The sequence below is a fragment of the Gossypium arboreum genome, chromosome 10 (assembly GCF_025698485.1).
Source record: "Gossypium arboreum isolate Shixiya-1 chromosome 10, ASM2569848v2, whole genome shotgun sequence".
In the NCBI taxonomy this organism is placed as follows: Eukaryota; Viridiplantae; Streptophyta; class Magnoliopsida; order Malvales; family Malvaceae; genus Gossypium; species Gossypium arboreum.
The window spans coordinates 13,916,945-13,936,667 of record NC_069079.1 but is presented as its reverse complement, the minus strand read 5'-3'; the positions used below and the strand labels follow the sequence as shown (position 1 = coordinate 13,936,667).

The 19,723-nt window shown below is 36.3% G+C and overlaps 1 pseudogene; it reads right to left on the bottom strand.

Moving 5' to 3' along the window:
* Positions 1–1,792: 1,792 nt before the first annotated feature.
* Positions 1,793–18,092, bottom strand: LOC108471328 (uncharacterized; annotated as a pseudogene).
* Between the last annotated feature and the right edge of the window lie 1,631 nt (positions 18,093–19,723).

Here is a 19,723-nt window from a genome sequence, read left to right as displayed (position 1 = left end):
ATGAACTAAATCCCCTAAATACCTAAGGGGAATGAAACCTAAGACGAATCTTGTTATTATTTTCTGAATTGTATGATAAATATTTAACTTGTTCTTAATTCTTGTTTTGATATCCCAGGATACTGATTCAAGATAAGCTCTTATTCATAGGAGGAATAAACCCTGTCTAAGAGTACATTTGTCATAATTAAGCGGAGTTGATTGCGCGCCTAGAGATAGGGTGACAAGATTTTGTCGGATTAGGATGAAACCTAATAGGGGGATCCATAGATCGAGTTAATGCAACCCTAGAGTGTTAATTATAGAAAAGTCTCAATTATTCAATCTAGGGATTAGACGTTATTAGTTTTGAATAGGGATAATAACATAACTTAGGGATCTCTACGGAACTAGTTAAATGAATAAATCGTCCGATTCGGAGCCAGAATAACAAGTACAGTCTAGGTGGATTTTTCCTTAGATATTGTCTTAATTCAATCGTTTTCCAAAAGTAATCCTCCAATTCCATTCCCTGTGAATTCTTAGATTAGTTAATTAGTTAGTTAAAACAAAACCACCTTTTTTTAGGCTAGATAATAAAAAAGAGTCATTACTAGTACTTTTAGTTCCTTTGGGTTTGATAATCCGGTCTTGCTAAAACTATACTACTGTTCGATATGTACACTTGCCTACATCGCGATAATAGTTAGTTTCAAGAACGATTAATTATAAATATATAAAACTTATCACACAAAATCACGCGATCAACAGTTTTTCAAAGAAAGTGTGGCAATCGATTTTGCAACTTTGCTCCATTCATAGGGTTGTATGAACTTGGAAACAAGAGTTAGCTTAGGTGATATTAAAACTTAAAGAAAAGTCCTTGCTTGTTGTTATACTCAAGCTTGCTTGGAATGCATATTCGTTTGTGATATGAAGGCAGAGGAACAAAATGTATTTTGATGCATCTTTTGTCAAGAAGATTTTGTCTTGATGCAAATTAAAGAGGTTGTCTAGGCTCGTTTAGGAGGAAGACCAATCAATAGAGCTGACCTTGTTAATGCTTCACTTTGTGCTTCTTGGGGTATCATTGGTTAATTTGTTGTATAGCTTAAAATATAGTTACTTTACAGTATTCTTTTGTAGCAGTTTAACTACTTTCTTGGATTAGTAGATTCATCATTCGTCCCAAAAAAATCCAGTTAATTGATTAATGACTGTCATTTATGTCAAGATTGAAATTTAAAATTTTAAAAAGTATAAAAACTTAAAACAATCTAATTGAAGAATATGAGCTAAATCTACAATTGTATGCATAGTACATGACTGGTTAACTACTACTATTTGAATACGACTTAAATTTCAAGATTCAAAAATTAAGGAATAAAATTGACCAATTCAAAAAATATAAAAACTAAAATTAATCAAATTAAAGTAAAACCAAATGTTGAAAATATATATTGATTTTGTTTTTGGTCTTGCAACAAAAACTTAGGATTGACAATTGCAGGTTTTTTACCAAATAAATACTGTAAATACTGAAAATGAGGTAATTATTTCTCAAAAATCATTTTTGAAAACCAAATATGAAATTTACCTTGTTTTTTGTTTGTTGACTTGTTACTAAATGATAAAATATATATTATAGTATTGGTTTAAAATGAGTAAATAATTAAAATATAACGTATAATATAATATTGTTAGTGTATAATAAAAGGAGAATCTTATCATCTAAATAATGCATACTTTTGTAAAATATTTCAAAATTTCTTTCTAATTCTATTCAAACATGCTTTGTTTTCTGTTTAAATCTTTCTTTTTTTTTTAATTATCATGCAAATGCAATAGTGTTGCAACAAGAATAGTAAAGAATCAAGGGCTTTTTAGGCTCCCAGCTATAATATTGTAAGTATCATGAACGAGTGATGTTAGAAGAACGAATTAAGAGACGCATAAACCTGGGACTTGGTTAAAATGCCACTTCATCGTCTTCTCCTCTTCTTACTGCGCTTTTCATGTTCAACTGAACTTGATGAATCCGACTCAGAATTAGCACTTTTGGAAGCGGATAAACTCAAGCTCCCAGATTCATCACTGGATTCTGATTCAGATGCCGGTTTCTGTTGCCGCATGATAAGTCGTGGCATGTTCTTCAAGTACTCACGTAAATTCTCTGTGATACCACCGAGCCTAATGGAAGTGAAAATTTTAATGGAAAATCATGTATTCTTGGGATTTTCCCTTGGGAAAATTGATTCGAATGAGTCCTGCATAGTAAGATGTGAAAGCCGCTCATTCAATCTACGAATTCCGAGATGCTCTGACAGTTCCTATACCATTACCAAGTACCAAAATCAACATAAAAAAATCTCCCAATTACGAGGAAAATAAGGTTCAAGTTTATTTCCGACACAAGATTACGCTTTGTAATGTTTCTCTTTGACTATCCAACTTAATTTATTTATCCTAACAGGTTCAATGTCGTATAGGTGGATTGTTTATCTATCACTTGAAATGTCTCATATCTGGACATTCTGAAAAATCAACAAGTTAATTTTACTTTTATATCACCTATTGTACCAATTTCCAAAATGCAATATAACCAAGTTCATATTTTCAATCAATTACAGCACTTAGCATCTTTGTTCCATATAAACCGGGTCTAGGCAACATAGAAGAGGAAAGAAACAGGTACAACATCAATGTATATGCTTTTTACTTACCTGGAAGAGAATCTTAATGAATATTCGGGAAGAAGAAGTTGTGTTCTCCTCAGTTAAGCATATATAGGCGATAACATGCCAAGGCAGAGCATCTGTTCCAAGTAAATGCGTGAAAAACTTTGCCACATTGCGTATTTTTTTTTCAAGACGAGGAATCGTAGAATACTACTGAACAAAGCATTTATCAAAATTCTCCTAATAGACTTTGTTGATCATGCAAAACCGTTACCCCAGAAGACCATAATACTGAAGGTATGTTCTCTCCTGACTGCAGCATTCCAGGAGCATAATGCACAACTCCATCTGAAAAATCAAAATCAAGGCAACAATTGTTTTAGAATGCAATGATTTGAAACAAGAAAGCCACTCCACTGAACGAAAAGTGTTGAAGTTGGCTTGCACGCAGACAAGCAGCAGCAGAGAAGCAGCCCGAGCCATGCAGTTGTTGTTGAAGTTCATGTTGCTGATTTATTTTGTTACTTCAAGTATTTTTTTTTGTTACTTAGTTGAAAATGAACTAAGTTGGTATTGTTTTGATGTAATTAGGTGCTGATAGATTGATGAATCAACATAGCTATGCGTGCAAGTTATGTTTAACTAGTTTCAAGACTACTTAGTGGTAGTAGGTAGTCGTTTAGGTGACATTTGCTTGTTTTGACCAACTAATTGACTGTATATGTAATGGTATTATCCTCAATTCAAAGTTAATGAAAATATTCAGTATTCTTATTCATTTTTCTAGTTTTTACTCAAGCAACTTGCTCAAAAGTCTAAGCTGATTTTCTTATTTGCTCAGTAAGACATCGAGACTTCAAGCGCAAGTTTCTGTCAAACTTCATTCATTTGTTTTCTTAGTTCCAAAAATTGGTATTAGAGCTTATTTTCTTAGTGGTCCTGTCATTTTTCAATCCTTAAAACCATTTCTTCATCCGAATTCTCTCCAACTCCACCCCCAATGTTCAATGGTTAAGGCTACCACATTTGGGTAGTGAAAATGAAGACCTATTTTCAGACATTCGACTTGTGGGAAGTTGTCAACTCGAATGTTGAACCACCACCCTTGAGAGCCAATCTCACAGGGGCTCAGATTAGGCAGCACTCTGATGATAGAGCCAAAAGATACAAGGCCATGCCACGCATCAAAAACAATGTGCCTAATGTGATTTTCATAAGAACCATGGCTTGTGAGTCTCCAAAACAGGCCTGTGATAAGCTCAAAAAGGATTTTCAAGGGACTGAAAGAACAAAACAGCAACAACTATTGAATTTGAGAAGGGACTCTGGAAATTTGAAGATGAAGGAAAAAGAAACAATGAAGCAATACTCAAACAGGATCATGTCTATTATGAATAGCATCAGATTGCTTGGGGACTAGTTTAGTGAAGCAAGAATAGTGGAAAATCTTATTGCAACCTTACCTGAGAGATATGAAGCGAAGATCTCATCCCTTGAAGACTCAAGAAATCTGTCAAGCATCTCTTCGACTGAGATGATCAATGCTCTTTATGCACGAGAGTAAAGAAGAGCCAATAGATAGGAAGAACACCAAGATAGTGCCTTCCAAGCCAAGAGCAGACTAACCTCAAGCTCCTCTGGCTACAAAGGGAAGAAAATTTGGTTAGACAAGTCTAGAAGAAATAGAGCAAGAAAAAGATGTTCACCTTGCCCACACTACAAAAAGCTCAGTCATCCAGGAGAAAATTGTTGGTTCAGGCCTGATATGCAGTGCAAAATGTGCAAAAAGATGGGTCATTCTGAGAAAGTTTGCAGAAACAAAGGCAAGCTGAATCAAAACCAGCCTCAACAGCCTAGAGCTAAAGCTCAAGTGGCAGAAGAAGGGCTGTAAACAAGAAGAGCAAGTCTTTGCAGTCTCTTACTCAGCTGCTAAAAGAAAAGCCACAAAAGGATGGCTGATTGACAGTGGTTGCACAAGCCGCATGGCCCCTAATGCTGCTATCTTCAAGAGCATAGATAGAAGTTTCAAATCAAGGGTGAAAGTTGACAATGGACATTTCATCAATACAGAAGGTAAGAGAGATGTTCTGATTGACACTCCTACAAGTATCAAACTTGTTTCAAATGTCTTGTTTGTGCCTAAAATTGATAGAAACCTGCTTAGTATAGCTCAACTACTTGAAAAGGATTATTCAGTTGTGTTTAGAGATAAAGAATGTCTAATCAGTAATCCAAGTGGATCCAAACTCATGTCAGTAACCATGGCTGATAGAAGTTTTGTTGTGGACTAGAATAAAAATTCAGATAGTGCCTACATAACAGTCTTAGATAAGTCTAAGCTATGGCACAAGAGGTTAGGCGATACTCTTAGATAAGTCTAAGCTATGGCACAAGAGGTTAGGCGATACTAACTACAAGTCACTGGTTCAGCTGACCAAAAAGGATTTGGTTGAAAACTTCACAAAGTCAGTTGAGAAAGATGATGTTTGTGAAGTATGTCAGCTAGGAAAGCAAGCTAGACAGCCATTTCTTTTGAACAAGGCCTGGAGAGCCTCAAAAAAGCTACAGCTAGTCCACACTGATGTATGTGGCCCCATGAAGACACAGTCTTTGAATGGTAGTAAGTATTTCATCCTTTTCATTGATGATTTCTCGAGGTTTTGCTGGGTTTACTTCCTAAAGCACTAGTCAGAAGTGGCATCAGTATTTTAGAAGTTTAAAGCTGCAGCAGAAACAGAATCAGGGTGCAAGTTGAAGGCACTAAGGTCAGGTAATGGCACAGAGTATACTTAAGCCATGTTTCAAGGCTTTTTATGATGAAGCAGGCATCGAACACTAGCTCACTAACATCTACACACCTTATCAGAATGGTGTCAGTAAGAGGAAGAATAGAACCTTGATGGATATGGCTCGATGCTTGATGTTTGAAAGGAATCTGTCTAAGACTTTTTGGGCTGAAGCAGTTAACACTACTGTTTACCTTCAAAATAGGCTACTAACTAAGGCTGTGGTTCAAAAAACTCTATTAAGGCCTGGTTTGGGTTCAAACCATTAGTAGCTCATCTGAAAGTCTTTGGTTGCATTTGTTATGCTCATGTACCAGCAGTCAAGAGGGACAAGCTAGCCAAGAAGGCTCAACCTGGCATCCTGGTAGGCTATAATAGTGTGAAGAAAGGCTATAGGATTTTGGATCATTCATCTAATAGGGTCTTTGTGAGCAAAGATGTAGTCTTTGATTAGAAATCAAGTTGGAACTGAAATAAGAATGAACTAGAATATACTACTGAAGACTTGGTGATAGATCAGGCTGAAGGTGATCAAGACGATCCTGAAATGGACATTGATGATGAGCCAGTCAGGGGAACCAAACCACTGGCTGAAGTTTATGCAAGAGCAGATGTAGTTGCTATTGAACCAAGTTGTTTTGAAGAAGCTAAAGCTCAACAAGGATGGAAACAGGCCATGCTCGATAAAATGAGCATGATTGACAAAAACCAGACCTGGGAACTAGTTGCAAGACCAGCCAACAAGAAGGTAATAGGAGTGAAATGGGCGTTTCAAGCTAAGCATAATGCTGATGGAACTCTGAACAAGCTGAAAGCAAGGTTGGTAGTGAAGGGATTCAATCAGAAGTATGACATTGATTACTTTGAAACATTTGCACCAGTGGCCAGACTTGACACAATCAAGTTGTTGGTTGCTTTGGCTGCATAGAAATAATGGAAGATACATAAACTCGATGTAAAATCTTCCTTTCTCAATTGTTTTCTTGATGAGGAAATATATGTTGAGCAGCCTGAAGGTTTTAAAGTAACAGGCAAAGAAGACAATGTATACAAGATGAAGAAAGCCTTGGTATAGCCTAAAACAGGCACCAAGAGCATGGTATGAAAGAATTGATAGCTATCTAGCTAGCTTGGGATTCAAGAGAAGCATTAGTGAACCAACCTTATATATTAAGAAAGAAGGTGATGAAACACAACTCATAGTCTCCTTGTAGTGGATGACCTGCTGGTGACAAGAGGAAACAAAGCCATATTGGCTGATATCAAAAGGAAAATGGAAAGCATGTTTAAAATGTCAAACTTCGAACAAATGTCCTACTTCCTTGGCATAGAAGTCTTTCAAACTCAGCAAGGGATTTTCCTAAGCCAAAAGGCATTTGCCTTAAATATTCTGAATAAGTACTCCATGTTGAATTGCAAAGGACCAAGCACATTAGTTGTTGTTGGAGAAAAGCTGACCAGCCAAACTGATTTCGAGAAAGTATCTAAGTCAACCTACAAAATTTTGGTAGGATGTTTACTCTATTTGACAACCATAAGACCACATCACGTTTGCTGTGAGTCTGCTATCTAGATTCATGTATTGCTCCAATGTGAAGCATTTTCAAGCTGCTAAAAGAGTTTTCAGGTACATCAAAGGTACACTGAGCTTTGGAATGATGTTCACCAAGGTTAATAGCATGAAGCTACTTGGTTATGTTGATAGTGATTAGGCTGGATTAGTAGATGACATGAAGAGCACTTAAGGTATCTGTTTACCCTTGGTTCAGACATTTTTTGTTGAGTTCAAAGAAGCAAACTATTGTTGCTCAACCAACAGCAAAAGCAGAGTATGTGGCAGTTGCAGGAGCTGTCAACCAAGCCATTTGGCTAAGAAAAATCATGGACGATTTGAATCTACACCAAAAAGAAGCAACAGAGATCAAATGTGACAACCAGTATGCTATTACAATTACAAAGAATCAAGTATTCCATGGGAGAACCAAGCATTTCAAGATAAAGTTTTATTTTGTTAGGGAAATGGAACAAGCTCAAGAACTGAAACTAATTCATTGCATTTCTGAGGATCAACTTGCTGATATTTTGACAAAGCCTATTTGTGTGCCAAGGTTTGAGGATTTGAGAGCCAAAATGGGAGTTTGCAGCATACAAGCCAAGGAGGATTGTTGAAGTTGGCCTGCATGCAGACAAGCAGCAGCAGATAAGCAGCTCGAGCCATGCAGTTGCTGCTGAAGTTCATGTTGCTGATTTATTTTGTTACTTCAAGTATTTGTTTTATTACTTAGTTGAAAATGAACTAAGTTGGTATTATTTTGATGTAATTAGATGCTGACAAATTGATGAATCGGAATAGCTATGTGTGCAAGTTATGTTTAACTAGTTTCAAGACTACTTAGTGGTAGTAGATAGTTGTTTTGATGACATTTGCTTGTTTTGACTAGCTAATTGACTGGTATATGTGTTGAGATTATGCCTCAATTAAAAGTTAATGAAAATATTCAGTATTCTTATTCATTTTTTGGTTTTTATTCAAGCAATTTGCTCAAAGGTCTAAGCTGATTTTCTTGTTTGCTCAGCAAGATATCGAGCCTTCAAGCATAAGTTTCTATCAAACTTCATTCATTTGTTTTCTTAGTTCCAACAAAAAAGGAAGGCTATTAAGTTTTGTGAGGGGTAGAGAATTTCCTTGAGGAAAGAAACACACCTCTAATTGATCTATTAAATTACACTACCAACTTTATCATCTTACCTCTTGCCCTGGGTCAAGCTTAATTTTCAGCAGTTTGTGGCCAGCCTCCTCAAAATCTACACTGGACATGATTGTCAGATAGATTGTCCTCCGAAGATTTACAAGATTTGTCTGTGTCTCATCCTTTATTTTCTTCTGCTCTTCATCTTTCTCATCACATTCATCCTCCTCCTCATCCTCTTCCTCATCACTTGAACCTGCATTTGAACCCTTTTCATCCTCGGACTCCTCACCAAGGATAGATTTCTTCAACTCTTCATATCACTTTTCATTTTCCAAGTATTGAGGATCTGGTTTAAAAATGTCTACAAGAAGGACAAATAAATGCATTCATGATGCATGCCAGAAGGAATTAACCAAACATGTAGAGTTCATCAATAAAATATAACTAACAAAAAATGTAGCTGGAGGCATCTTGAAACATACCAATAGTTATTTCTGGATCGATCTCATCTTGGAGAGATATCTCATGAGTTAATTGTTCATCTTCCTCAACAAGGTCTAGTTCTAGACGAACAGCAGGGTATCCCTGCAAATGTATACATGGCAAACAGAATTATAAGTTGTTCCTTTTGTTAGATACAAAGGTATCTGACTTTCAAACTTCACAGGACTTTGAAAAAGTTAGTTAGGGAAAAAAAGACACCTGAAACTTGGCTTTCCTTATACCAAATAAGCCCTCTATCAGAAATTAAACACGTTTTTCTATCTCTCCCTCATGAAGAATACCCTGAAAATGCTCAAATATACCTGTAAACAACAACCAACACTAACTGAAAAGGGAAACAAATAAGAGACATATAAGATAGTAAGATATCACTAGACCAGAATCACTAAAGGGAAGAGAGAGAAACAGAGGGAGAAGAAACAATTAAATTTTTCTTTCTATACTTCATATCAGAAATATGATATGAACACAAAACAAATTTGCTATTATTCACTTTCAAAAGCTTTCAGTAACAAACTTCATAAACATATAGAATGAGATACACAAATATAGTTTCAACCATGATGGACATAATATTTTTCAAATGAAAAATATTGACGTTCTCTAAACCGATATCATATAATTGACCATAATTAAAACCACACTTCAGGTTATCAACTAAATGAAGCTCATCTTAGAAAGTTTTAGAAGCTGAAGCAAGATAAACAGGCATCGACTAGGGACAACAAGTTGCCAAGCATTACATGCATAATTACCAAATGCAAGAAAATGCGGCCCAGCATGCTAAAGTATCTAGGCAGTCGTTGTACCATAGAAAATGTGCAATTTAGTCATATACTATCGAACCGAGTAATTTAATCTTTGCTCGTAAAATTGATAATAGTGTTAATGGAAAATTGTCAAACTACTGACCTAGACTCTTTAATCTGACGATACAAACCTATAGATGGATCACAGAACTAAAAACAGCAAAAAAATTCTTCTATTAAGAACGTATGCTCTGTCTACATAAGCATTTAGGTTTTTATTAATAAAATGTACAAGGATTAAGTACTCAGTTTTATGGAACTAAGAATAATTTACCCTTTTGACTATAGGACAGGGACTGCTTATATACTTCAACCTCTTAGCATGCCTGCATCATCATAAAATTATGGGATCTAAACTAGTATCTATCATAATGCGGAAAAGTAAAACTATTGATTGAACAATACATCATGACTCAAACAGATACACTCGTATGGAGACCTTTCAGTGAAAGATCCTGAAGTAATGAACCACACTCGGTAACAAAACCAACAGCCACCTCAACACTATCATCAGTAGGGTTCTCCAGCAAAACGGTGAGAAGTTTCAAAGCAATAATCTAATGAGCGACTTGCTGGTTTACAAGATGAGCTAGAAATTTAACGGCAGCTAATAATTGAGGCTGCCCACAAAAGAAATAGTCAATAATGCATCCAACCAAACAAAAAGAGGGGTAACCTTTAACAAATCATAAATAAAGCAGTAGAATGAGTGAAAAAAGCAGCAATTCCTAACCTTGTCATTTCGCTTATATGCTCTTTTCAGCTGTGAAACAATCCTTCTCAACAATAAATCCCCCCACTTCGGGAAACTTGGTATTAACAACAGCCACCAATGCAGCGAAAACATCAGTAAAACTTGGGGATGCCATATGAGATTTCATACACTAACGACAAAATAGACCCCTTTCTCGAGTAAGATTCTCAGCAAAGAGTTCCGGAACGATATTTTTTATGTTAGTAGCATTGACTTTGTTAACAAGCCCATTGATGCTTTTTCTAAGGGCATCCCACGTTAATCGCTGACATTTAACGCTGCTCTTATCCTGTGTCTCTTCCATCATTCTAGCTAATTTAAATGGAGGAATATAAATCCCTCCACTCCTACCTAAATTCACCGTATCACCATTCAAGTTAGTTTCTTGCGGAGCTAATTATTTCTGCTTGATTTCTCCTTTTACTTTCTCCTTCAAACTATTATCATCTCTATTTCTACTGCTTGGCTAGTTATTATTGTCTCTCCTATCACTTCCATTCTTGCCTTCGGTACTTCTGTCAGACCTTTTTCCGTGATCCTCATCACCATCATCCGAAACATGCCGTGAATGACGGCGTTGATCACTATTTACATACCTATCATTTTCAGATTCCGGCCGTCTATCATCACTTCTATTCTCACCTTCGGTATTTCTGCAGGACTTTCCTTTTCGCTTCTCATCATCATCATCATCCGAATCATGCCGTGCTCGACGGCATTGATCCCTATTTTTATACCTATCATTTCCAGATTCCGGTCATCTATCATCACTCCTTCTGTGATCCTCCTCCTAATCATCATCTGAATCATGCCGTGAACGACACCGTCAATCCCTATTTCTATGTCTATCATTTTCAGACTCCAACCGTCTATCATTACGCCTATCCCTATGTCCAATGTCGTGCCTATTACTTCTATCCTTCCCCCCCTTTTATCTCTATTGGCTCGTTTGTCTTCTTCTGATTGATCAGATGGTTCAGAATTTCCATCCACTATAGCTCTCCGCCTACTCTTATTGTTGTCGTCGTCATGAATTCTTTCTCCTAGACGCTTTCTATTCCTAATAGCACGCTTGTCGTCTTCTTCATCAGAAGATCCATTATCACCGTGATTTCTTCCTCTCTCTCATTTTTCCTTATCTCTATCTAACCTAGAATGCCTTTTGCGACGACTAAGATTCCCGTCGCTCTTAACTCTCAAATGATCGTTGCTCGGTTCACTATATTTTCTAGCTATTGTTAAAAAAATTAAAATCATTTATGAGGAAAAGAATCGCAATCTTCAACACCTCGACGAAGTGACCTTCAATAACAATAACGAAACAAAGAAAGAAAAATGAAAAGGAAATTTTCAAAAAAAAAAGAAAAAAAGAAGGAAAAGGCTTGAGCAGAGAAATATGACTTGAGTTAGAGTCGAAACTCGAAACTGCTCAAACTCAAATAAGCGCGGCAGAGAGGAGGTGTTGTATTTCAAATTGAACAATATGACAGGCTACTCGGCCCAATCAAGCCACGGAAGTGGTTTTTAAAGGGGTAATGTAACATTTACTGCTTGAACTTGTCAATATTTTTCAAATTTAGTTTATAAACTTTTCTTTGTTTACATTAGTCTTGTAACTTGGAAACTTTTTCCATTTTTGATCCCTACCATGACATGTTACTATGATATTATGACACATCATCACCTAAATTTGTAAATTAAGTATTATAATTTTAGGTTGTCAAGTTCTAAAATTAATGTGAACTAAAAAGGCCCATGGAGTAATTTGAAAAAAAGTTTCCAAATTTAAGATTAAATGTTGCTCCCTTTTGAAAAAAATTATCTTTATAATATTGATTCGGTAAAAAAAATGTTATCTACACATGATATAATTTGAATATAGATTTAAATAATAATAATAAAACAAGGTTTATTCATTCATCTCCAAATGAGGAGGCCAAATAACAAGATAATACAATTCATTTATAGTCCTCAAGAGTGCCCAAAGGTGAAAAAGAACCTAAAAGGCAAACAAAGGTTGAAGTCGACTTATAAGCACTAAGAGTGAAGGTAGATCAGGACAGATGACGACAACCTTCAACATAGTTAAGGCAAAGCCGGTGGTCAACAAACATATGTATAAAACAAAGGAAAGCATAAAACACAAAAAACATAGTAGCTATGAGCATAGAGTCGCCACTTAGCCTACCAGCACCCTGCACTGCCAACACCAAAACTCAACCCATAGTAGGACCAAACCAACATCGGCCCTCCTAAAAAAATCCACTTCAAGAAGAGAGAAACGAACTAGAAAGAACTTAAAACCAATTCCCTCGACGATAGACGAGTGACGAGAGATCCCCATATTAACCCAATACTATCATCATTGGATCTGTAAATGGGAGCCTACTAGACCACCACAATAATCACAAGAAGGTTATATCTCTGAAGAAGAAAGAAATGGAGGAATAAAAGAGGGAGGGAGATTGAAGGCTAGTAATTGGTGGTAAACAATCTTAGAGATAAATCAAGAGTTTTTGTTTCAACGGCACATGGGAGAAAAGTTTTGTTTTAAAATTTTTATTTTTATTTTTTGCGTTGATTAGATATTCGGGCATAGTACCAGAAAAGACCCATTTCTGAAATTATTTACGGAAATGTACCGCTTCAAAAAATAATCATTGGAATGGACCAAAAACATTAAAACTCGCTAACATGGATGCGTTTGAAGGGGAAAACGAAGAAAAGCACGCTGATGAGATTTTCCCTGTGTTTTCCCCCAACAGTCACCTCCAATGGCCATTTAAAAAATTTGACCATAAGAAAATAAAATTATGAACCCCCTACCCATTTTTTCACACCAAATTCCTTCCAAATTATAATTCTCTCAAATTTCTCTTTAAATTTCTCAAAAAAACTCTGAAAGCTCTCTAAATTTTAAAATTGTCTAAATTTGTATTATTTTTTTTATAATTTCTAAGAAATTTGATCGTGTTAGCAATGGCCTGGCAATTAATTCATCTCGATGATAAACATATCTTCGTCGACCAAATGAAAATGGTAAGAGTTAATTTTATTTTTTAATATTATTTCATTTTTTATTTTATTTTTGTAAATTTAATTAATAATTTTTTATAATTTTTTTTAAACAGTTGGTAGAGCGAGTGTTACAATGTTTTATTCGTAATATACCTAATCATCCATCACTGTTGATTGAAAATCACTTGAGGGGAAGTGGTTTTTGGCACGTGGCCAATATAGCCGGTGGTGTAAGTTGGACCCGAAACTCATCAACGCGTTTGTGGAGAGGTGAAGACCCAAGATGCGCACATTCCATCTTCCATTTGGGAAGTGTACCATCACTTTGGAGGACGTGCAGTTACAATTGGGGTTACCGATGGATGGGTTCGTACTCACCGTGTAACAACCCATTTTTGGGTCAAATCAGAACAGTGGTTTCGGGACCACAAATATAAAGTAGAAATATTTATTTTATTTATATTTTAAGGTCTACAGCATGATAGAATAATTGTGCAAAAATTTTGTTAAGAAATTTTATCTATTGAGTGCCCAATTTGACTAGAATCACTAAATTGCAATAGGTGCAAAACTTGAATTCTATAAGTTAAAGGTGTCTAATTGTTATGAACTTTTAATTAGAGTTCCTTAAACGGAAATTAGACCATTATAGCTTGGGATGGACAAAAATGGACATGGTTAGGTGAAATTTCAAAGTTATGCATTAAGGGTATTTTAGTAATTTGATTAATAAAGACAAAATTAACTAAATAAAATATGTCTATCTTCTCAATTTCATCCCCCCATAGCCGAAATTCACAAGGAAGACATAGCTAGGGTTTTGGCCAAGCTTTCAAGCTTGATTGTAAGTCTGTTCTTGTCTTGTTTTTAATGATTTTTATATTTTTGAGATTGTTGTAACTTGATTTATCTATTTCAAGGACTAATTTAAAAGAAAGTTAAAGTCTAAAATTTTACCCATGTTGAATATGTTTGTATTTTGATGTTCGATAGTAGAAAATCATGTTCGTTGTTAGTTAAACAACGTTTGTAAAGTGATTTTCGATAAAAACGTTAAATAGGGACTTATTTGTAAAAATGTGGGCTGTTATAAGTACAAATAATATTCGGCTAGGCTTGGGATGTGATGAACTTGAAAGAAATTCATTTTACGAGCCTAGGGACTAAATTGTAAAATGTTGAAAGTTAGGGGTAAAAATGTAAATTTTTAATAATGTGTTTTTTGGATGAATTGACTAATGTGATGATTAAATGACTTAAATTTGGTATTATAAATCAAGAAAATCGAAGTTCAGGTCTAGAGTGGGGGAAAAATAAAATAATTAACGAATAGATCCTTTTGTCGTTTTTGGAACCGAGGTAAGTTCGTATGTTAATAAGCTTTATTAAAATTGTATTTTAAATGCTTTAATTTATGCATGAATTATGTAATCGACTCTACAGACACGTTCAACGACGTTTTGGCAAGCGAGAAATCCCAATCGAACTTTAGGAATAGATTAGGATACAAATGACATGTCACTAGGGTTTCATGTTATGTGATCCGGGTGCTGGTCTTGTACGTCCTACCGGTGACTGAATATACCAACATATGTTGCGGTTACTTGGAAGCTTGTGTGAGCAGCACCGTATAGCTACATCTCGACTGACAGCTTGTGTGAGCAGGCTCGTTAATGGCTCGAGAGCGAGCATATATGTTTTATGAGATATAGGTAGCAATGGCTACATATGTGACACCTTGTGTATGAGATTTCCTAAGTATCTGACATTATTATTCCAAATGGTTCATTGGGTATGCCAACGAGGAGAATAAGTATGAAATTATTACGAGATGATACAGGTATGTACATAAAGCTTATGATTATTAAATTCGTGAAATGATGATTTCAAGGTAAGTTTATGATGGAACAATTTGTGGTCATGAGCTTTGTTACTTGAATGCTAAATGTATGGTAATATTAGCTTATTTCTTCATACGAGCTTACTAAGCTATATAGCTAACTCTGTTTTACTTTCTATATTTTATAGTGTCACCAAGCTAGCTCGGATTAGAGATCGTCGAAGATCACATCACACTATCAAACTGTCATTTTGGGTATTGATGATCTTAATATTTTGAGTATATGGTATGTATATGGACTTAGTCATTTTGTTATATGTGTTGTTATGAATTTGGCCAAATGTATTGGCTTGTAATTGTCAAAGGCTTGATGTGGTATTTGGCTATGTAACTTGGCGCATTTTGGTTGAATTGGTTGTAAGCTTATATATATCTATGTATGCATGCATGTGAAATTATCCCTTGTGTGATGTGGTTTATAAATACTTGGTAAATGGTTGAATGTGGCTTAATGTTTTTGTTGTTGAATGGTTAAGATTGGATCATTGGTATGCTAGGAAAACTAAGTAAAATTATGCATGTTATTGGTAGCCATATTGAAACTTGTAGAATGTGAGTTTGGTATGATTTGGTTTGGAAAAATATGATGTTGTAAATATTTTGAGTGTGGATAATGAAATGACATGATTTGGCCTTATTTTTGGATGATTTGGTTGCATGCCATGATTTATGCCATTAAGATTTTGGATGTGTATGTGCTAATGAGGGTGACAAATGGCTTGGTAAATAGCCTTTATTTTTTCCACACGGGTAGACACACTGGTGTATGTCTAGGCCGTGTGTGACACACGGCTTGTCCCATGGGCATGTGTTTCGGCCATGTGTCCCCTGCACCCAAATTTTGATAAGCAAAATGCTCAGAATTGAGTACACGAGTAGAGACACGGATGTGTGTCTCAGTAGTGTATGGGACACGGCCTCAAGCACGGGCGTGTGTGTCGACCGTGTGAAGTCTACACCTATATTATAAAAATTAAATTAACCACACGGCCTAGCACACGGGCATGTGACTTGGCCATGTGACTTCAATTTGTTCATGCCTTGCAAGTCAGAGAGTTACACGGGTTAGGGACAAGGGCGTGTGTGACCACACAGCCTGCACACACAGGCGTGTCCCAAACCACACAGGTGTGTGACCCCTGTATATGGCAAAAATTTTCTAAGTTTTGTTAAAATTTCATGAGTGCTCAGTTTAGTCTCGAACCACTTTCGAAGCATGTTTTGAGCCTCGTAGGCTCGTATTAGGGACTTTATGATTGAATACAAATGGTTTTAATTTGGATGCAAATTTATGACTCAATTTGTATGTTCGCTTGCGATGTATGTCTGGTAATGCCTCGTATCTTGTTTTGGTATTGAATACAGGTAAGGGGTGTTACACACAGGGTCCACCCAATATACTGATTGAGGAGCCTTATGTTATGATCTTTTGGGTGCGATTCCAGATATTATTTACGGAGGTCGGATCTAGCTAAGGGATGATTCGACTAAAGTACAAAGAGTACGATACGCTCGAGTGTACATCCTTCAGATCTTCGGAGTTTATCTGATGCCAGACAAGTCATGAAACCTTGTACATCTAAGGTGGCTACTAAAACTCATCGATTTTAGAGCAACTAACGAACTTAGTTGGGGTCTACCGTGTTGCCGACATTGTATCGGGAGATGTGTCAGGTGATGCAACCAAATAAAATCAAAATCGGATGCTACCTCTCACTGCTACAATCATAGGCTCAATTTCACTTTCCATTTTTATGTCATCGAGCGGACCATCCATATAAATTCCCACTCTTAACAAGGTAAAATTTATATTAGATTTTACATAAATATATGTAAAATAAAATATTATGCTAAAATTTTATTTAAATAGGTGGAACCATTCGCCGAGTTACGGGAGAATACCTTCCACTCTTGAAGATATACGACTTCTATTAGACCAACGGTCCGAAGCGCATGTAAGTATTTATTTCATTTTGAATTATATATACATAACATAGTCGATTTATTATTTAGTATTTAATATTATGAATATAACTAATATTTTTATCACGTTGATATGGTTTCAATGGACACCATACGAGGATCCGGCAATTCGGGCAGTAATTCAAGATGAATTCCTATTGAATCCGAACATCTAGCACATTAGGGTCTAATTAGTCAACTATGCTATCGTTGAGATGCACCAGATAGATAGAGAGTTGCAGTAACTCAAATTCTGACAACCAATTCCCGTGGTAACTGAAGTGCTCGATAAAAAGCACAAAATCGACTTACGATGATTGAATATGCATTGGTCGGTCTTCCACTCGGAATATATCAAAATGTGGGAAAATGGTATGATAATATGCCTACTCGCGTACTGATTACCGTTCTGGAGTTAGCTTACGATCCAGATTACATGCCATGGTTTAGGATCCAAGGCAAGTCATATTTACTCTAGGAAGAGGAGAGTCGTCGGCAAATCCGTGTCGAAAAGGAATGATAGGGCCCTTTAAATCCAAGGAGAATGAATGGAGAGGTGGGCCCATCAACAGGTTCATGCAATCATCGGCCTCAATGGAGCAAGTAACGGTGCCCACACTACAGCCCCTCCAGATTATGCAAAGTGTGTATCCTAACCCTTATATGTTTCCTTTATCCACTCCTATGCAAGGATGGAATGCATGGCTCGATACATCTTATTTCCCGATGACTCCTAGTCAACCAAAGATATATAGGCTATCGTCATAGGAGGGATCGCACGAGGCACCATCAGGGAGCTCAGCTCATTTCCAATCCCCATCGCCTTATGGGATTCAAGCCGGTTATGCTCATTCACCGTGAGTGATGCAAACACCTTTGAAATATTTGTTCTATCAAGGTGGGTTATCTTCCCAACACCCACAACTAGAAATTGATCCCAAACAACCACAATCCTGGCCTTAAGCTTAACCAATAAGGAATCTAGCACGTAATCGTTGACCACCCCCATGTGGCACTGATTCCGACTGGCACATGCATTGATTTATTTTTGAATATTTTTGTACAAATTATTTTTATATTGCTTAATCTAATAAAATAGAAGTTTTTTTGAATATGTTTGTGCAAATTATTTTTATATTGTTTCATTTAATAAATTAGGAGTTACTTCGATGTAGACATGTTGGCGTTGTATGACCCGGGTTCCTACACCACCTACAAAACTTCTGTTGGTTCGTTCTATCCCGAATATCCATATTATCATGTATTCTAGTCGAGCACGGTCGACATTTTGGTTTATGACGCAATTCTCTATCTGGTAACAGCTTAAATGGAACAGGCGATACAGACGGCCACTTATGTTCATCTAGGACTGGTGGGAATATGTGTCTCTACACGTTATACATGTATTCTAATTTGTACACTTCGTCGACATTGCTTATGGGATCCAAATGGAGATTCTGACAAGCTACAATTACATAAGCGCATGGATAACGAAGTGCGTCAAACCTCCCATAGTCACAAGTCCTATTTCTTAAGTGTACACGATATTGTCCGTCGAAAATATCTTGTTTCGATTTATCGAACTCCGACACATGAAACCATAGGTTGTCGCGATTGTGACACACTGTATGCATGGAGTTAGCCCGCACCTTAGCTTTATTAATTTATTGCACTACCTTCCGGCACCATACATGGCCTACTTGCATTTGGCCTTTATAACTCGCTACTTGCTTTTAAACAATGCAGCGAAACGGAAGTATGTCTCCCATACAACTGAGGTTATTGGCAAATGATGCGTTCCTTTTAAAACAGAATTGATGCATTCAGCCAGGTTTGAGGTCATTTGACTATGTCGTAGGCTGCTGTCGTATGATTGTGTCCACTGATTGAAAGGTATGGTACATGGGTAGTTTGCACCTTGGTCGTTAGTTGACCACAAAATTGCCAACATCTTATGTAAACGATCCTTATTGATTTTGTACCCTGTCAATATAAGTGGATAGCGATAATTACATACAACTCTTCCCTTCAGATCAAATTGAATATTACAAACCAAAAAATATTGGTGGCAATTAAATACCCATGTTGGTCACTTGTCGTCATTCAGTGGCAAACCGATATTGCCAATAGTAGTTGGACACAACATACCTTGGACATTACTGATACTTTGTGCGATCCTAGTGATAAATGATAAAACTAACATATTTTAATCTCATTCTTAATGCATTTTTGGATGATTATTTATTTAAATTGGTGAATTTGATGCTCCTAATCCCTTTAATTCATGTTTTTATACTTAGGTGAGCATTTGGGAGCAAAAAAAGCAAAAATCAGAGAAAAAGAGCAAATTTCAGGAGCCACAAGAGCTGGGCACACACCCATGTGCTAGCCAGTGTCGATTTCACACATTGCTTCCCAAACACGCAGAAAAACACAATTTTTTGACTTTCTAAGCATTCTAGAGTCTATAAATACCAAATAGGAGAAAAGATAGGGGAGCTATCAGAGAAGTTCGAAGAAAACAGTCAATGAACACTATTGGAGCCACTTTCGAAGCAGATTTCCATCAAGATCGAATGCCTCCTTTTAATTTCTTCTAAAGTTTTTATGAGTTTCTTTGTTTCTTGTGGTTTTTCTGAC